This window comes from Macadamia integrifolia, unplaced genomic scaffold (genome assembly GCF_013358625.1).
Source record: "Macadamia integrifolia cultivar HAES 741 unplaced genomic scaffold, SCU_Mint_v3 scaffold267, whole genome shotgun sequence".
Taxonomy (NCBI): domain Eukaryota; kingdom Viridiplantae; phylum Streptophyta; class Magnoliopsida; order Proteales; family Proteaceae; genus Macadamia; species Macadamia integrifolia.
In genome coordinates this window covers 247,967-264,153 of record NW_024868873.1, presented here as the reverse complement: position 1 = coordinate 264,153, position 16,187 = coordinate 247,967, and positions in this window count along the sequence as shown.

Sequence of the window (16,187 nt, the reverse complement as noted above, 5' to 3'; positions counted from 1 at the left end):
TTTTATATTAAGAGCTGGTGCTCGGCATGCTTCACTTTTCTGAGTACTCACGGTGGGCCTTCTCCGACAACCCTATGGGGGTATCGTGGGATAGAGCTCGTGACTCATACCCGGGGCATACGCGTACTGTGGTTGTGAATAGCACGTAACCTAAGACTTAGTAATGTTGTTTAGGTGATAAGATTAAAATGAATTGCATTGCATATAGTGCATATGGATGTGAATGTTTGTGTGCTCTTTCTTTTCATTTATAGAGCTAGTGAGCTCATCCCACTTGCACACCTCTTTTAGATGATTTTGCAGGTCACCCACCTAAAGATCAAGAGTCAGGCCCCACCCTATTGAGGATTGGTGGGTCCCTGAGGAGTATGAGCACGGTGCTGATTGCATGTGTGTGGGCTATGCTGCGGGATCGCAGTAATGACACCGTACAGGATTTCACTTTTTTATTTTTGATGACCTCCCCTTTTGTGTACTTGATATGTAAATTATTATTCTTTTTGTGTAAATATCATACCTGCGGGCCCACATGTACTTAGTTATATACTACAATTTGGGTATCAAGTATATTGGGGATATTTACAGGTAATTTAAGTCTTCCGCTGAACTTTTGAACACTTATCTTAGATGTGGGTATGCTGTGGTGAGGTACTGTATCAGATGATCCTGGCAGGTTTTGGGTTAACCGGAGTTAACTCGATCACCGGTCCAGTTCTGTGTGAATGGGGCGTGACAACGGTGGTATTAGAGCGTGATGCTCTATCCACTCACAGCATACCATTTAGACCCCATAGAATCTATAATAGCAAATGGGGTTGGGTAAATGTAAACACTTTAAAGAATTAAAAGCCAAAAAAAAAATAGTCCACCATAAACACATAAACAACATAGAGACAAGTAAAAAGCTGATTAGGATAGGCAAGCTAAGTCCTCAGAGACCCTCGTCATCATCTAGCTCTACTACTCCGTCCCTCCTAGGCCTCGATTTAACATTGAGCCAACTGTCGTAGTAATCAAACCTCGTACTCACTAGTTGGACATCCCTCCGGAGTCGGGTAAAGTTCGCTAAAATAGCATTGGCCGTTGTGTCCAAATCCTCGCTTAATCTTAGGAAGGAATTCTTTAATGTAGCCTGCCTTTCAAAGATATTTTCCTCTCTAGTAGCACTCTCATCTAGTCTTCTCAAAAGCTGATCTTTCCCATCTTTTAAGGCCCTCATGCTGGTCATCATGCTCTCAAAGTCAAATGCACCACTCTAAGGTGGTGGGGCTCTATACTGTGGGTCTGCAGCTCTAACAAAGTCAGGATCAGCATCCCTCAAATCAAAAGGTTCCTCCTCGAGGATATCCTCATCCAGAAATTCCTCCTCCTCGAATTGAGGAACATAATCCTCGTCCTCCTCACTATTCTCCTCCTCCTCTATGTGGATATCCTCCCTGTTCCTGCCTCCTTGAGCTCCTGCCCTCTAAGGTACATCTATAAGAGCTTGGAGACCCATCCTGCGTAGGTTTTCCCTGCTAAATTTTTCCGCTGGAGTCTTTCCCTCCTCACCACTCAAATCCACCTCAAAGAACTCGAAAACCCTGGTGAGGGTCCTACCATATGGGAAATCTTTGTCCTCAGGATGTGTGGCATGATGCTCCATAGTCTTAAGTATAATGTAGGGCAAGCATAAATGCTCGACACCTCCCTCCAAGGCCTTGTAGATGCAGAAGGCTATGTAGGCTGCCATGAAGCTCATTTAGTTCCTATGACCTCCTCCAGGGAGAAAATTAAACTGAACCAAATGAGCAAATACACGTGCCTCCGGGTTGTATGTCACCTCGGAATTCGGACGCACCTTGCTGTCACTAATGGTCTCGTAAATGTGGTCTTGCATCTCCGAACTTAAGGATGGGCCCATGGGCTTACTCCTTGGGGGGCTATAGAATTGATGCCCAACTGATGACATATCTAAAATACTAGCAAGAGTGTCCACATTCAAACGAATGTTCACCCCTTTCACCATGCTGGTGATTGAGTACTCCCCATACTAGTAAGAGACCTCCAAATTACAATAAAATCTTTGAACAAGGTGTTCATAGCATGGGCAGTCAATATTAAGGATGGACTGCAACCCAGTGCAATAAATCCCTCTTGTAGTTGAATCTTATTGAAATCACAAGCTACCATAGTTTTCTCCATCATTACAGACCTTTTTAGGGAGGTCTACCAATTCGTTGCTGCCCTCATACTCCGAAAGAGTCTCTCATCATAGTCTAGAAGATCTACGGGGGCATGTCCTTGTTGCCTTATGCGAATAGCTGAGGAACTAGTCCCTACACCTTTTGTTTTTTAAGTTGTGGCCTTACGTCAATTAGAAGAGGATGCAGGTTCCTTACCCTTGCGAGAAGACATCCTAGTAAGAAAAGAGAAGAAATAGTGATAAGTAAGAATGTTGCATGACAAAGGAAGTAAACAAGAGGGTAAGAAAGCACATGTAAATGCACCCAAATACATAATGTGGATCATTATAAAAAGAGGGGTGGTTAAGCCATGGAGAAATGAATAGAAGGAAATCCCCAAACATGACATCCACTAGCATGTTGCAAAATAGAAGAGTAACAAAGGAGTATAAAGCATGGCAAGTGAGAAGTGATGGAAATCCTCATAAGAATTTCCTCAAGTGGGGTAATTGGTGTCAAATGGTAGAAAGCCCTCAATGTTAATGTAGAAGTTCAATCCAAGAGAGTGAAAATCCCATAAAAGTGCGGAAATTGAAGCTGACATGTCAATGATAGTAATATCTATCATTATACAACTAAGAATATGTAAGCATTTCTATTATGACATTGAAGTGCAAGGAATGAGAGAGAGATTTCCAATTTTGGAGAAAAAAAAAATTTCATGATCATTGGGGAAATAGAGGCATACAACCAACAAGTGTAAATCAAATGTCATTGCACCAACAATTAATGGTAAGTGATTTAAAGTTGTTCACAAGTATGGAACGAAGTGAAGAGAATCATAGAAACCCCAAAAAAAAAATTTTCAAGAAACCTAACACACAAGAGATGGATTTTCATAGAAATGAGATGGAATTGCAAGCATATACAAGTTTCCATGATCTTTCCAACAATGTAAGTGCAAATCAAGGATAAGAAATCCCAATTGAGTTGTTAGTTGGGGAGAAAAGAGAAGAAATAGAAGAAAACCCCAAATTGGAGGAATTAGGGCAAGGTTTGGGATTTTCTCCCATAGATTGGTTAGTAAAGCCCAAAACTATGAATGAGTCACAAAGGAAGCATCATATTCTCATGGAATGACTATTCTATGGAAAGAGACATGAAATAAGTCAAGTTTTGGGAAGTATGGATGGATTCAACACCCAAAATATATGTTTCCAAGAAGAGAAATGGAGAAGAGACTTACTTGAGAGTGAAAGGTGCTTGAATCTTTCCAAATCCGCAGAATCGTTGAATGAAATCGTGAGTGGATGCACCAAGTAACCCTCCAAAATCTCCTTGAGTTGAGCCTAAGAGTAGAAGATAGGAGAGATGAAGAACGAAGAGGCTTAAAAGCCCCTTTAAAGCCACCTCGGGTTGGACCGGCGGGCCCCGACCCGAGTCGCCCATCGGTGGTCACCCGCCGGTGGCCACCCGTCGGTAGGAAAAAAAACAATAATAATAATAATAATAATAGTAGAAATAATAATAATAATAAAGGATATAAAAAAATCGAGCGGGGGGTTGCGCCCCCCTACACCCCTGTTATGCAAGGGGACCTCCTACCCCCTTGCAACCCCCACGGCCTGCTAACCAGCTAGCGGGACCGCCATCCTACTTGTCAAAGCACTAGCACAATACTCTCGGGGCTAAGCTGTGGGTGGATGCAAGACATCATACACTACAATACCCCGTGTTTTGGCATATGATTATGTGGCCAAGTTAAAAGTTTAAGGTCAATCTAAGAGTGTGTGAACCATAGAGTGAAATTGATTTCATAGGCTATGTCATAGAATGGGAAATGATTATGTATTTATGTAAATTCTAAGGTACTTAACCAATGTTTTCTGTACGGTATGATCCAGGTGCAAGGACACGATGGTACGCACTAGATCCGGTAGCAGTGCTCGAGGAACCTCACGTGGTCCTCGTGCTATCAGTCGACCACTAAATCCTCGAAGGTCTCGCTCTGTGGGGCAAACCCCACTTATACAACCTCAAGAAACCCTTGACCAGGGTGTGGCACAAAGGGACCCACCTGTAACCACACTTTCGGATCCTCCACCTGTCATCACTCCGAGTGATGTTACGACCATAGTCCAACAGTCACAGCAAGCCTTCTAGCAACAAATGCTCCAGCAGCAGCAGGCATTTATGGCTGCTATACAGCAACAGTTAGACCTTCCTTAACCCAGTCAAAATCCTTTGATAATTACTCCACAAGACTCACCTGTAGGGTCTGGTATGGGACCACAAACTGGAGGAGCACCACTTAGTACGACACAACATGAGCAAGCCAGATGTACACCTCCAATTCTGCCACTTAGCACTCCTCCATATATGGTGCCCCCTCCGTACCCTTACTATCCGACATATGCACCCAATTACCCGTCAACGAATAGTACAACAAGGGTAGTGGAATCTTTCAAGAGGAACTTGCCACCTGTATTCTCTAAGGTGGGGAGTGATCCTCTAGAGTCAGATCAGTGGATCCAAGAGCTGGAAAAGATATTTGAGGTAGTTGAGTGCACTGAGGCACAGAAGCTTATTTGTGCAGGGCTGCAACTCAAGAATGAAGCCAACTCTTGGTGGCAAGCCTCTAAGCCTATATTGTTTGCCGCACATTCGGAACCCATATGGGAGCAGTTCAAGGAATTGTTTTTGGAAAACCATTACCCTCGTAGCTTTAGAGACCGTAAAGAGATGGAATTCATGGCCTTGACTCAAGGGAATAAGACTATCCTTGAGTATCAGTAGCAGTTTGAAAGCTTGTTCCATTTTACCCCTAAGCATATGAGGTCAGCTGAGGAAAAGGCTATAAGGTTTCTGAAGGGATTAAAGGCATCTATTGGATCAGTGCTCGAGGTCTTAGATTTATAGATTATGGCCAGATTATGCAAAAGGCTAAAACCATGGAAGATAAGCAGAAGGGAGAACAATCCCTCACACCTGGATTGTATAAGAGGACTAATCCATTTCTGGACATGGGTAACTCATCCAAGGTATACCGTGGGTCGTATAGTTCTGGGCCTGCATACAGATAGCCCTATAAGCCATCTAGCTACCTTCCTCGACCAGCTGGTGGTCTAGGCTCTACATCTTTTCATCCGAACACTAGTACGGTGCCTACAGTCACAAGGCCACCCCGTCCCCCATCTACATCAAGTCAGGTACAAAGGGTCCCTGCCCCAGTTTTGGCGTCACAAAGCCGTTGCTTTAATTGCCACTCTTATGGGCATTTTGCCAAAGACTGTCGAGTCAGACTGGCCTTACCATCCAGTCAGCCCTCTCTGTATAGACCTCCCTTAACTCGGGGGAATCAACCGCAAGGAAGAACGTATGCCTTATTAGCTAAGGAAGTTGAGGCCAGCACAGAAGTGGTAGCAAGTACATTTTAATTTAAAATTTTCCTTATGCTAAATTTTGATGACCTACTATACTTATATGCATTGTTGCACTAGGTGTTCTACCTATATCGGGTATACCAGTCTATGTCTTGTTTGATTCAGAAGCTACACATTCATTCATATCTAAGAGATTTGCTGAGAAACTTGGTATGTTGCCCAGGACAGTAGATCATGAGATGATTGTTAGTATGCCTATAGGAAAAGTTACACAGTTGAAGGAGGTGTATGGGCCATGCCCAGTTGAAATCAATGGAAAGAAATTGGATGCACAACTCATCAAATTCAACATACAGAATTTTGACGTTATACTGGGCATGGATGGGTTGTCGGCCCATCGAGCAAATGTGATGTGTGCCAAAAAACTAATTAGGGTGACAAATGATGAAGGGAAAGAACTAGTATACCAAGCATATAAAATAAAATGGGCTAGAAAGGTCCTCATCTCCGCTCTTCAAGCTGTAAAGTTGTTGGAAAGTGGATGTCAGGGTTACTTAGCGTCGGTACTTGATGTTGATGCAAAGATTACACCTCTAGAAGAGGTAAAGGTGGTTAAAGAATTTCCTGACGTCTTTCCAAATGATCTGATGCAGCTACAACCAGATAGAGAGTTGGAATTTTCGATAGACTTGATTCCTGGAGCAGCTCCAATGTCTAAAGCTCCATACAGGATGGCACCAGCCGAATTAAGGGAGTTACAAATGGAGTTGCGAGAATTATTGGATAAGGGGTTTATTTGCCCAAGTGTTTCACCTTGGGGTGCCCCAGTATTGTTTGTCAAGAAGGATGGTAGATTGTGTATGTGCATCGATTATCGGGAATTGAATAAGCTAACCATTAAGCACCGGTATCCATTGCCACGTATTGATGATTTGTTTGACCAACTACAAGGTGCAAAGGTATTTTCAAAGATAGACCTTAGATCAGGCTATTATCAGCTCAAGATAAAGAGCGGCGACATACCTAAGATAGTTTTCAGGACTCGGTATGGTCACTATGAGTTCCTAGTGTTATCTTTTAGGTTAACCAATGCACCGGCAGCATTCATAGATTTAATGAATCAAGTATTTCATGATGTCCTTGATAAATGGGTAATTATTTTTATTAATGACATCTTGATCTACTCTAAGACGAAAGAGGAGCACACTCAACATCTGATGATGGTATTACAGAGGCTGAGAGAACAACAATTGTTTGCCAAACACAGTAAGTGTGAATTTTGGCTTAAGCAAGTTGGATTCCTGGGACACGTGGTGTCTAAGGATGGAATCGAGGAGGATCCTGATAAGGTGAAAGTAGTAGTAGAGTGGGAAAACCCCAAGAACGTTACAGAAATTAGAAGTTTCTTGCGTTTAGCTGGGTACTACCAGTGCTTCATTGAGAATTTCGCTCGGATCTTAGCACCAATGACTAAGTTAACCAAAAAGGGGGTAAAATTTGAATGGACAGAGGAATGTGAGAAGATTTTTTAGGAATTGAAGAAACGGTTGGTGTCAGCCCCTGTGTTGACCATCACTGAAGGCACAGGTGGAATGACAGTCTACACTGATGCTTCTAAGGTCAGGTTGGGTTGTGTTCTCATGCAAAGCAGTAAGGTGATAGCATATGCATCCCAACAACTAAAGGAATATAAGAAGAACTACCCCACTCATGACTTGGAACTAGCCGTAGTCATTTTTTCCCTAAAGATTTGGCGACATTATTTGTATGGGGAGAAGTGCGAGATATACAATGATCACAAAATCCTTAAGTACTTTTTCACCCAAAGAGATTTGAATATGAAGCAGAGGAGATGGCTCGAGCTCATGAAGAATTATGACTGTGGCATTCAGTATCATCCTGGCAAGGCTAATGTAGTGGCAGATGCATTGAGTTGGAAGGCACAGACTGTGTCACTTCCACACTTAGCAGTCAGCTCACAACTTGTACAAGAGGCGATGCTAATGGATGAAACGCTCTTATATAAAGGAACAACCTTAGAGCTTGAACTGCACAAGGCAGGAAGCAAAGCATTAAATGGTTAACTGTATCCCTGGCAGCTCTACAGGTGCATCCATCTATTAGGCAAGAGGTGATAATGAAACAACCTTTGGATCCTGAGTTGCAACGGATCAGAGTTAAGATTCAAGAGCAAACAATGAATAACTCTGATTTCATTTTAGCCAGTGATGGGGCATTATTTTTTCGAGGTAGGTTGTGTGTGCCTGATGATTTGGAGATACAAGACAAGATAGTGCAGGAAGCATATAGCTCTGAGTACTCACTCCACCCAGGAAGTACAAAGATGTATAAGGACCTCAAACAAAACTACTGGTGGCCAAACATGAAAATCACAATAGCCCTATAAGTGGCGACTTGCCTTACGTGCCAAAAAGTAAAAGCTGAGAGGCATCGACCTTATGGTACTCTTCAGCCACTCCCAATACCAGATTGGAAGTGGGATAGGATTACGATGGACTTTGTCACCGGACTACCACGCACACCTAAGGGGATGGATGCGATTTGGGTGATAGTTGATTGACGTAATAAGACTTCTCATTTCATTTCCATCAAGACCAAATTCTCTATGGCCAAGTTAGCACAACTTTATATGGATAATATAGTGCGCTTGCATGGAGTGCCAGTGAGCATTGTGTCAGATAGGGACCCAAGGTTCACTTTCAGATTTTGAAAAAGTTTCCAGCATGCTTTGGGATCACAAGTGAACTTGAATACTGCTTTCCACCCACAGACTGATGGTCAGTCAGAGTGAACCATACAGATATTAGAAGACATGCTCAGGGCATGTGCAATGGAAATGAGTGGTAGTTGGGAAGAATATATACCCCTTATGGAGTTTGCCTATAATAACAATTATCAAGCTACAATTGGGATCGCTCCATATTCGGCATTATATGGTAAGAAGTGTAGAACTCCTCTGTATTGGAATGAGGTAGGCAAACGCCGAATGTTAGGACCCGAAATGATACAGATGACATGTGACAAGGTCGATGTTATTCGAGAAATGATTAAGGCAGCTCAATCACGTCAAAAGAGCTATGCAGACACCTGTAAGAATGACATTGAGTTTCAAGCAAGAGAAAAGGTGTTTCTCAAGATTTCTCCTACTAAAGGGTTGTATAGGTTCAATAGAAAGGGTAAGTTGAGCCCGAGATATATTGGCCCATTTGAGATTTTGACTTGGGTTGCCTCAGTAGCCTACATGCTTGCTCTTCCACCTTCTCTTGGAAATGTTCATAATGTATTCCATGTATCCTTGTGAAGCGATACTTTCATGATCCATCGCATATGTTACCCGTGGAACCATAATATCTAGAAGCTGATATGACCTATAAAGAACAGCCAGCCAAAATCTTGGACCGAAAAGTGAAAACCCATCGCAACCGCTCTATTTCCTTCGTAAAGGTGCGATGGGCTAACCATTCACTTGAAGAAGCATCCTGGGAGAAAGAAGATGAAATCCAAGCCAAGTGCCCTCATCATTTCGAGCAACCAGGTACGCTAATTTTGAGGATGAAATTTTCAAAAAGGGGGGATAAATGTGATACCCTACTTTTAAAACCTGGTTTACTTACATGATTGACATGATTTAACCATGCAGGACCCGAACCAGAGAGGGTTAAGGCGGGTTCCCTATGGACCATGATGGCAAGGGTGACTTTGAACACAAGTTGGCCAAACAAGTCCGAGTCAGTACCAAAGGAGACGGGTGTACCCAAGCCGTGTACATGCATGTATCATAAGGCCGTGTACGGGTAATGTTGGTATGTAGCCGTATCCTAAAGTGTATACATATTATATATCTTGTGCCGAGAGTGAGATACATGCTGAGAGTCGAATTCCATCGAAATCTCAATTGTTTGGCTAAGTTTTGACCAACAGGTGGATGGTCACAGGTGGGCGGGTTGACCCACCCATGTGGTTACTAAATATTGTCTAGTATAAATAGTACTTATTGAATTTTTTTTTCTCATTTAATGCCTTAAAGAGTGGGTGAGAAAAGTAAAGAAGAGAGAGAAAAGAAAGGAAGAAAAGAGAATGAAGAAGAAGAAAGGAAAAGAAAAAGAGGAAGAAATGATTTTAAGCGACGCCGAGGTTTGATCTTCTCATTCCGGCACCGGAAAAGTGATCCCCAACACAAGACCTACGATTTGAGGTGAGTGAAGGCTATACTTCTTAAACTTTCACAAAATCCCAAGTGAAACCCTTGATTTGGGTAGAGTTCCATGAGATCTTATTAATCCCATTTGAGATGATGAATCTAAGGTTTAATGTTGATTTTGAAGGTTTAAAGAAGTGTTTGCAAGATTTGAGAAGCATTGGTGATTTCTTGAGTTAAGAGGTGATTTTGGGATTTTGGAAGAATTCTCGAGTAAAGAAGGTAAGATTGCTTTTTAATCCTTAAATCTAACTTAGATCTAGGTTAGAATCATCTTATGAGACCTTAGATGTGTGGAAAATGTGATTGGAATAGCCCCATTTGGTTTTCCCAAGGTTGAAGAGTGTTTTAAGAGAGAAAACTAATTTTTGCACCAACAGGTGGGCGAAGACCAGTGGGCGAACCCGCCCACCTGTTGGGGCAGAACCTTAATTCCAACAGGTGGGCTAGGACCGGTGGGCTATCTGGCCCGCTTATTAAACCAGTGGGCAAAGATCGGTGGGCTATCCAGCCCGTCTGTTGAACCGATGGGCGAAGACCAGTGGGCTGTCTGACCCACCTGTTGGCCCACCAATCAGATTTTTGAGCCCGAATGGGCCCAAAATGGGAGGCAACCTTCTTTTATGATTTTAAACATAATTTAAATATCAAACCTCGTTAGTTTTGACCTCAAGGTGGTGAAATGCTAACCTCATTCACTTATGATAGGTTCCACTAGAAACTTACATTTCTCACGCCGGATCTCACCCGTACCGAACGTGAGCTTTTGTACCCAACAAGTAAGTGGGGAGAGGACATTTGATTTTATTTTAAGGCAAGTTTTTGCATCATTAAATTGTATCTAGACTAGCCATGTCATCATGTAAATTATGTGTAGATTAGTCATCTTTGTATGCCATTCGCACGCGTTGCTTGTGCATTCTAAACAAATGATTTATGATATGTGTGTTGTGCTTTACATTCTCAATGCTAAATGATTGATATGCTTATGTAATGAATGGTTGGATTACTATGCATGATGCATTATTAGACTAGATGCCATAGTCAGTTTGAAAACTAGTGCATTGGTGGCCCGTGGTATCGGACACGGTGGTACTATGCAACCGTACTTTGTCATATAGGAGCATGCGGTTTAGGATTATCATTCCCTATGCTACGACCCTTCCCAATAGGGGTTGAGGTGTTGGGTTATCACTTGGGGGGAAGCAGTGGTCATGATTTTTGGGTCACTGTGGCGGTTAGACATACGCCTGGCTGGTCATTAGGACAGTCGGCAACCTCAGTGGTATATTCAAGAGGGCCAATCGTTCTACTTTTAAATTTCTAGGGTCGGCACCTTTACATTTCTGTCATTTACTTTTATGTTGAGAGCCGGTGGTCGACATGCTTTACTCTTTTGAGTACTCATGGTGGTCCTTCTCCGACAACCCTATAGGTGTATCGCAGGATGGAGTTCGCAACTCGTACCTGGGGCATATGCGCACTGTGATTGTGAATAGCACATAACCTAAGATTTAGTAATGTTGTTTAGGTGGATAAGATTAAAATGAATTGCATTGCATATAGTGCATATGGATGTGAATTTTTGTGTGGTCTTTCTTTTCACTTACTGAGCTAGTGAGCTCATCCCACGTGCACACCTCTTTTAGATGATTTTGTAGGTTACCCACCTGAAGATCAGGAGTCATGCCCCACAATCGAGTTTCTTGTTGAGGATTGGTGGGTCCTTGAGGAGTATGAGCACGGTGTTGATTGCATGTGCGAGGGTTGTGTTGTGCGACCACAGTAATGACACCGTACAGGATTTCGCTTTTTGATTTTTGATGACCTCCCCTTTATGTACTTGATATGTAAATTATTATTCTTTTTATATAAATATCATGCCTGCGGGCCCACATGTACTTAGCTATATACTATAATTTGGGTATCAAGTATATTGGGGATATTTACAGGTAATTTAAGTCTTCCGCTGAACTTTTGAACACTTATCTTAGAAGTGGGTATGCTGTGGTGAGGTACTGTATCAGATGATCCTAGCAGGTTTTGGGTTAATCGGAGTTAACTCGATCACCGGTCCGATTCTATGTGAATGGGGTGTGACACCCTCGATGATGATCAAGTCTGAATTTGTGGCCACAGCTCATATCATCAAATCCCTTTAGTGTATCTGCAAGAACCGCAGGGATGATGTCACCTCCCTTCTTTAGATGTTTTACTACCTCAATTAGAATGGATGGTGCACCACATCTGGGAGTGCAGAGAACATACCGAGCTATCATGCAAAGCAAATAAGCATCCTGTGGTCCCTGTTGATGGATTCCTCCCATTGGTAGATATTGGATGAAGATCCAGGCCACCTTCAGAATGTCAATCTTCCCATACCTAACAAATTGCTTCGCTTCCTCTTCTTTCCATCCAAAGAAATCTTGAATTTCCTTTGAATAATCTTTTTTCAAAGATGGCTGGAACAACCTACCTTTAGGTGGAGATAACATACAAACTTAGAATTCTTCGAGAGTTGGGTAGATCTCTACTAATCCAAACCGAAATACATGTAAGTTGGCATCCAAATGCTGAGGCACCTGCCGGAGTAACTGATGATGTAATTTCACACATTTGATCCGACCAAAGAATGACAAATTCATGGATTCCAGCAATCCTGGCACCCTCATGTTCATGTCCAATGTCCATTTCCTCAACATCTCATCCAATTAGATCATGACTTTTCCTTAAACCATCACAAACAAAAGAGTTATGATGATTTATCAAAGCATTACTCATTAGCTAATGACTCCAAAAAGCCTTCACCATTGTTGCATCAAGCTCTTCTTTTTTTACTGATCAAGGGTGGGGTATAAACTGGTGCCAGGTTACGATTTTCTCTCAGGGGATAGAATCCTGGATAAGAGTTGACAGACCCTAGGTGAATGACAGATACCTAACGGCCTTGCAAACCAAGCAATTCTTGGGGGACACAACCCTAGGGAAGAAGTGATGGACCAATGGGTGGATGACAGATACCTAATGGCCTTGCATGCCAAATGATGATTCTTGGGGGACACAAACTATGATGATCTTTTAAGATACTTTGATTATTAATCGAGGAATCAATTTATTGCCTTTATATGGTTGAGACCGCACTTGCACATGTTAAGTTGCCTATGTATCCCTTCAAAGGAATCAGGTCTGACGTAGTTTATTCTATTTGCCCTATTAGACATAATATTTCTTGAGTTGATCCATGTTGACCAATTCAGTTATTTCTTTTCCGTTGTGGTCTGAGAGTTTCATAGCTTTTCCTAGTAAAATTTCTTTAACAGTGAATGGGTCGCTCCAGTTGGGCCTGAATTTCCTTCTTGGGTCATGAATTGGGGCTCTTTGTTCTCGAAGAACAAGTTTGCCTTCCTCTATGTGATGGGGCTTCACATTCTTGTTAAAGGCCTGGGCCATTCTCAGTTGATATTTCTTTAAGTTATCCATGGCTTTCATATGCCTTTCATAGAGAAAATTAAGCTCGTCATGTCTGGCCTTCACCCACTCTCCTTTAGGTAGCTGACTATCAAGAAGCACCCTTAGGGATGGTACTAAGATTTCCATGGGTAGAACTGCCTCAATCCCATATACCAAAGAGAAAGGGGTGGCTCCTGTTGAGGATTGTACAAAAGTCCAGTATGCCCACAAGGCAAGGGCTAACTTATCAGCCCAATCTTTATGCATTTTGCCATTTTCTACAGGATGACTTTGATGTTCTTGTTGACTTCTTCCACTGCCCCATTGGTCTGTGGCCTGTAAGTGGTAGAGCGATGCCTTCTGATACCAAACTTTATGAAAAAAATTTTGGTCTTGCCCCAGAAATGGGATCCCTGATCTGATATCAATTCTTGAGATAATCCATATCAGGAAATGATATTTTTTTGGACGAATTTGGCTACCTTAGTAGACGTGAAAACCACATAGGACTGAGCTTCTACCCACTTGGTGAAATAATCAATGGCTACCAAGATAAACTTGTGACTGTTGGATGCCTTAGGTTGACCTTTCCAATGATATTAATGCCCCAAGTGGAGAATGGCCAAGGTGAACTGAGCGAATGCAACTTGGTTGGTGGGAAAAGTATGATGTTAGCAAATATCTAACACTTGTGGCATTTCTTAACAAAGTCCATGCAATCTGCTTCCATGGTGTTTCAGTAATATCCTAGCCTGAGGATCTTCTTAGATAACATCTTGGCATTCATGTGGGGTCCACAAAGACCTTGATGAATTTCCTCCATGATGGTTATTGCTTATTCTTCATCCACACACAACAATTGTATTCTGTCATAGGATCTTTTGTATAACAAATCCTCTTGAAGAATAAACTGGGTGGCATATCTTCTCAGAAACTTCTTTTCTCGGTCAGTTACTTCAACTGGGTACTTCCTTTCCCTAATGAAATCCACTATATGAGCAAACCAAGATAGACCATCCACAGTGAGAGAATTCACCAAATTCTGATAAATGGGCATGCTTCTTTGTTCTACCAAGAATGGTCGGACCCTAGCCATAGGGTTGCTTTCTACCATGGAAGCCAAGGTCGCAAGGGCATCAGAAAACCTACTATTGTTGCTCTAGAAGTATTCGAACAAGATCTTCTCAAAGTGTTCAATCACCTCTTCCAGATGTTCTTGTTATGGCTTCAGCTTTTCATCTCTAGTCTTCCACTTTCCCTGTGCCTAGTAGATGACGATGGACGAATCGCCGTAAACATGATCCTTTTCACACCAATAGTCAAAGCAGTTTTGATCCCCAAAGCACAAGTTTCCTATTCAGCAATATTATTGGTACAGGGAAAATTGAGGTAGAATGATGAAGGCAAATAAAGGCAATCAGGAGTGACAAGCAATATTCTCGCACCACATCCCTTCTGATTGGCTGCTCCATTAAAGAATAATTGTCATTCACTAACTATGTCTTCTTCCTCTATCACTGTGATTCCTTCATCAGGAAAGGCATCATCTAAGGATCTTCCATCTTCTGTGGGGTGGTGTGAGGGTAGTGGCCGAAGAAATGGGCTATGCCCCCCCCATCCTCTCTCCTCTCTCTCTCTGTCTTTCATTTGAGGGGAGGGGTTCGTGTCGTGTGTGCTTTGCTTGCAGGCCCTGCACCATCATATAGCCGCTTGGATATACGTGGAGGCCTATTTTGTAAGAGTGTAAAATTCATCATTTGAGACGGGGGTTTGATGATGGTCCAATTCAGGGATCGGGATCATACAAATGGGGTTTGGAGTCACAACCTAGGGTTATGGGCCTAGGACCCAGGTGTGGGCTCGATTCCTGAGAAAAGGGCCCAAATTTTGGTCTGGTCTGGTCTAGAGATTTAGGGTAAGTGTCAGGTTACAAAATTGGGAAGGTGTTAGGCACTCAATCTACCCGGTTCAACCAGTCTTCTTTCTAAATGCTTGAGAACGAACATTTTCCACAATTATTACTATTCCATATGTATGGCTACATTATTACATATATATACATTAATTGAATTCAAACTACTATATACATTAAAACAAAGTATGTATAAAGTCTACATTATGACAAGTTGGTTGAGAAATTATACTTGCACTTAACCCCTATTTCGGGTCAAGAGGGGTGGGCCTGTGATTAGTATCAACTCAGACTATCTTTCGAATTCTCCTGGCTCAGGGGAAGATGGTATTGACCTCCAACTTTCTTTCTTGAGAGATGTTGATTGTGATGGTATGTAGACAGGGTTTCAGCTAGGAACGGTTACTTTTGGATTGGGATTTGGACAGAGCTTTAGCTAGGGAAGGCTATTTCTAGATTTGAATTTGGATTTGGATAGAGCTTTGGCTAGGGAAGACTATTTTTGGGATTGGGATGAGGTGGCACTCCGGTAGAGCTTCGACTAGGGAAGACTATTTTTGGATTTAGGATGGGGTGGCACTCCAGCAGAGCTTCCACTAGGGATAGGCTAAGGGAGGGCTAGGCTGAGGTGGCACTTCGGCAGAGCTTCCACTGGGAATGGCTATTTTTGGAAAGATTCTAGGGATACCCGGACAGAGGTTCAGCTAAGAATGGCTATTTTTGAAAAGAAACGGGCTGACCTAAAAATGGATTGAAGAACTCCAAAGTCCCAAAGAACACTTTGAAGATCTGAACAGAGTTTCAGATCTTAACAAAGATCTCTTTATAGACCTGAAGAACCTCAAAAAGGGGGGGGTTGTATCTCAGGAACACTCAAGAGCACTTAAGAATGCTCAAGAACACTCAAGAACACTCAAGGGAGGTGGCTTAAGAACATACTATTTTTGACTAAAAACTGGATCTAACTAAGAATTTGGATTGAAGATATTCAAGATCCCGATGAACACTTTGAAGATCCGAATGTGTTTTCGGATCTTAATGAAGATCGCTCCAAAGAT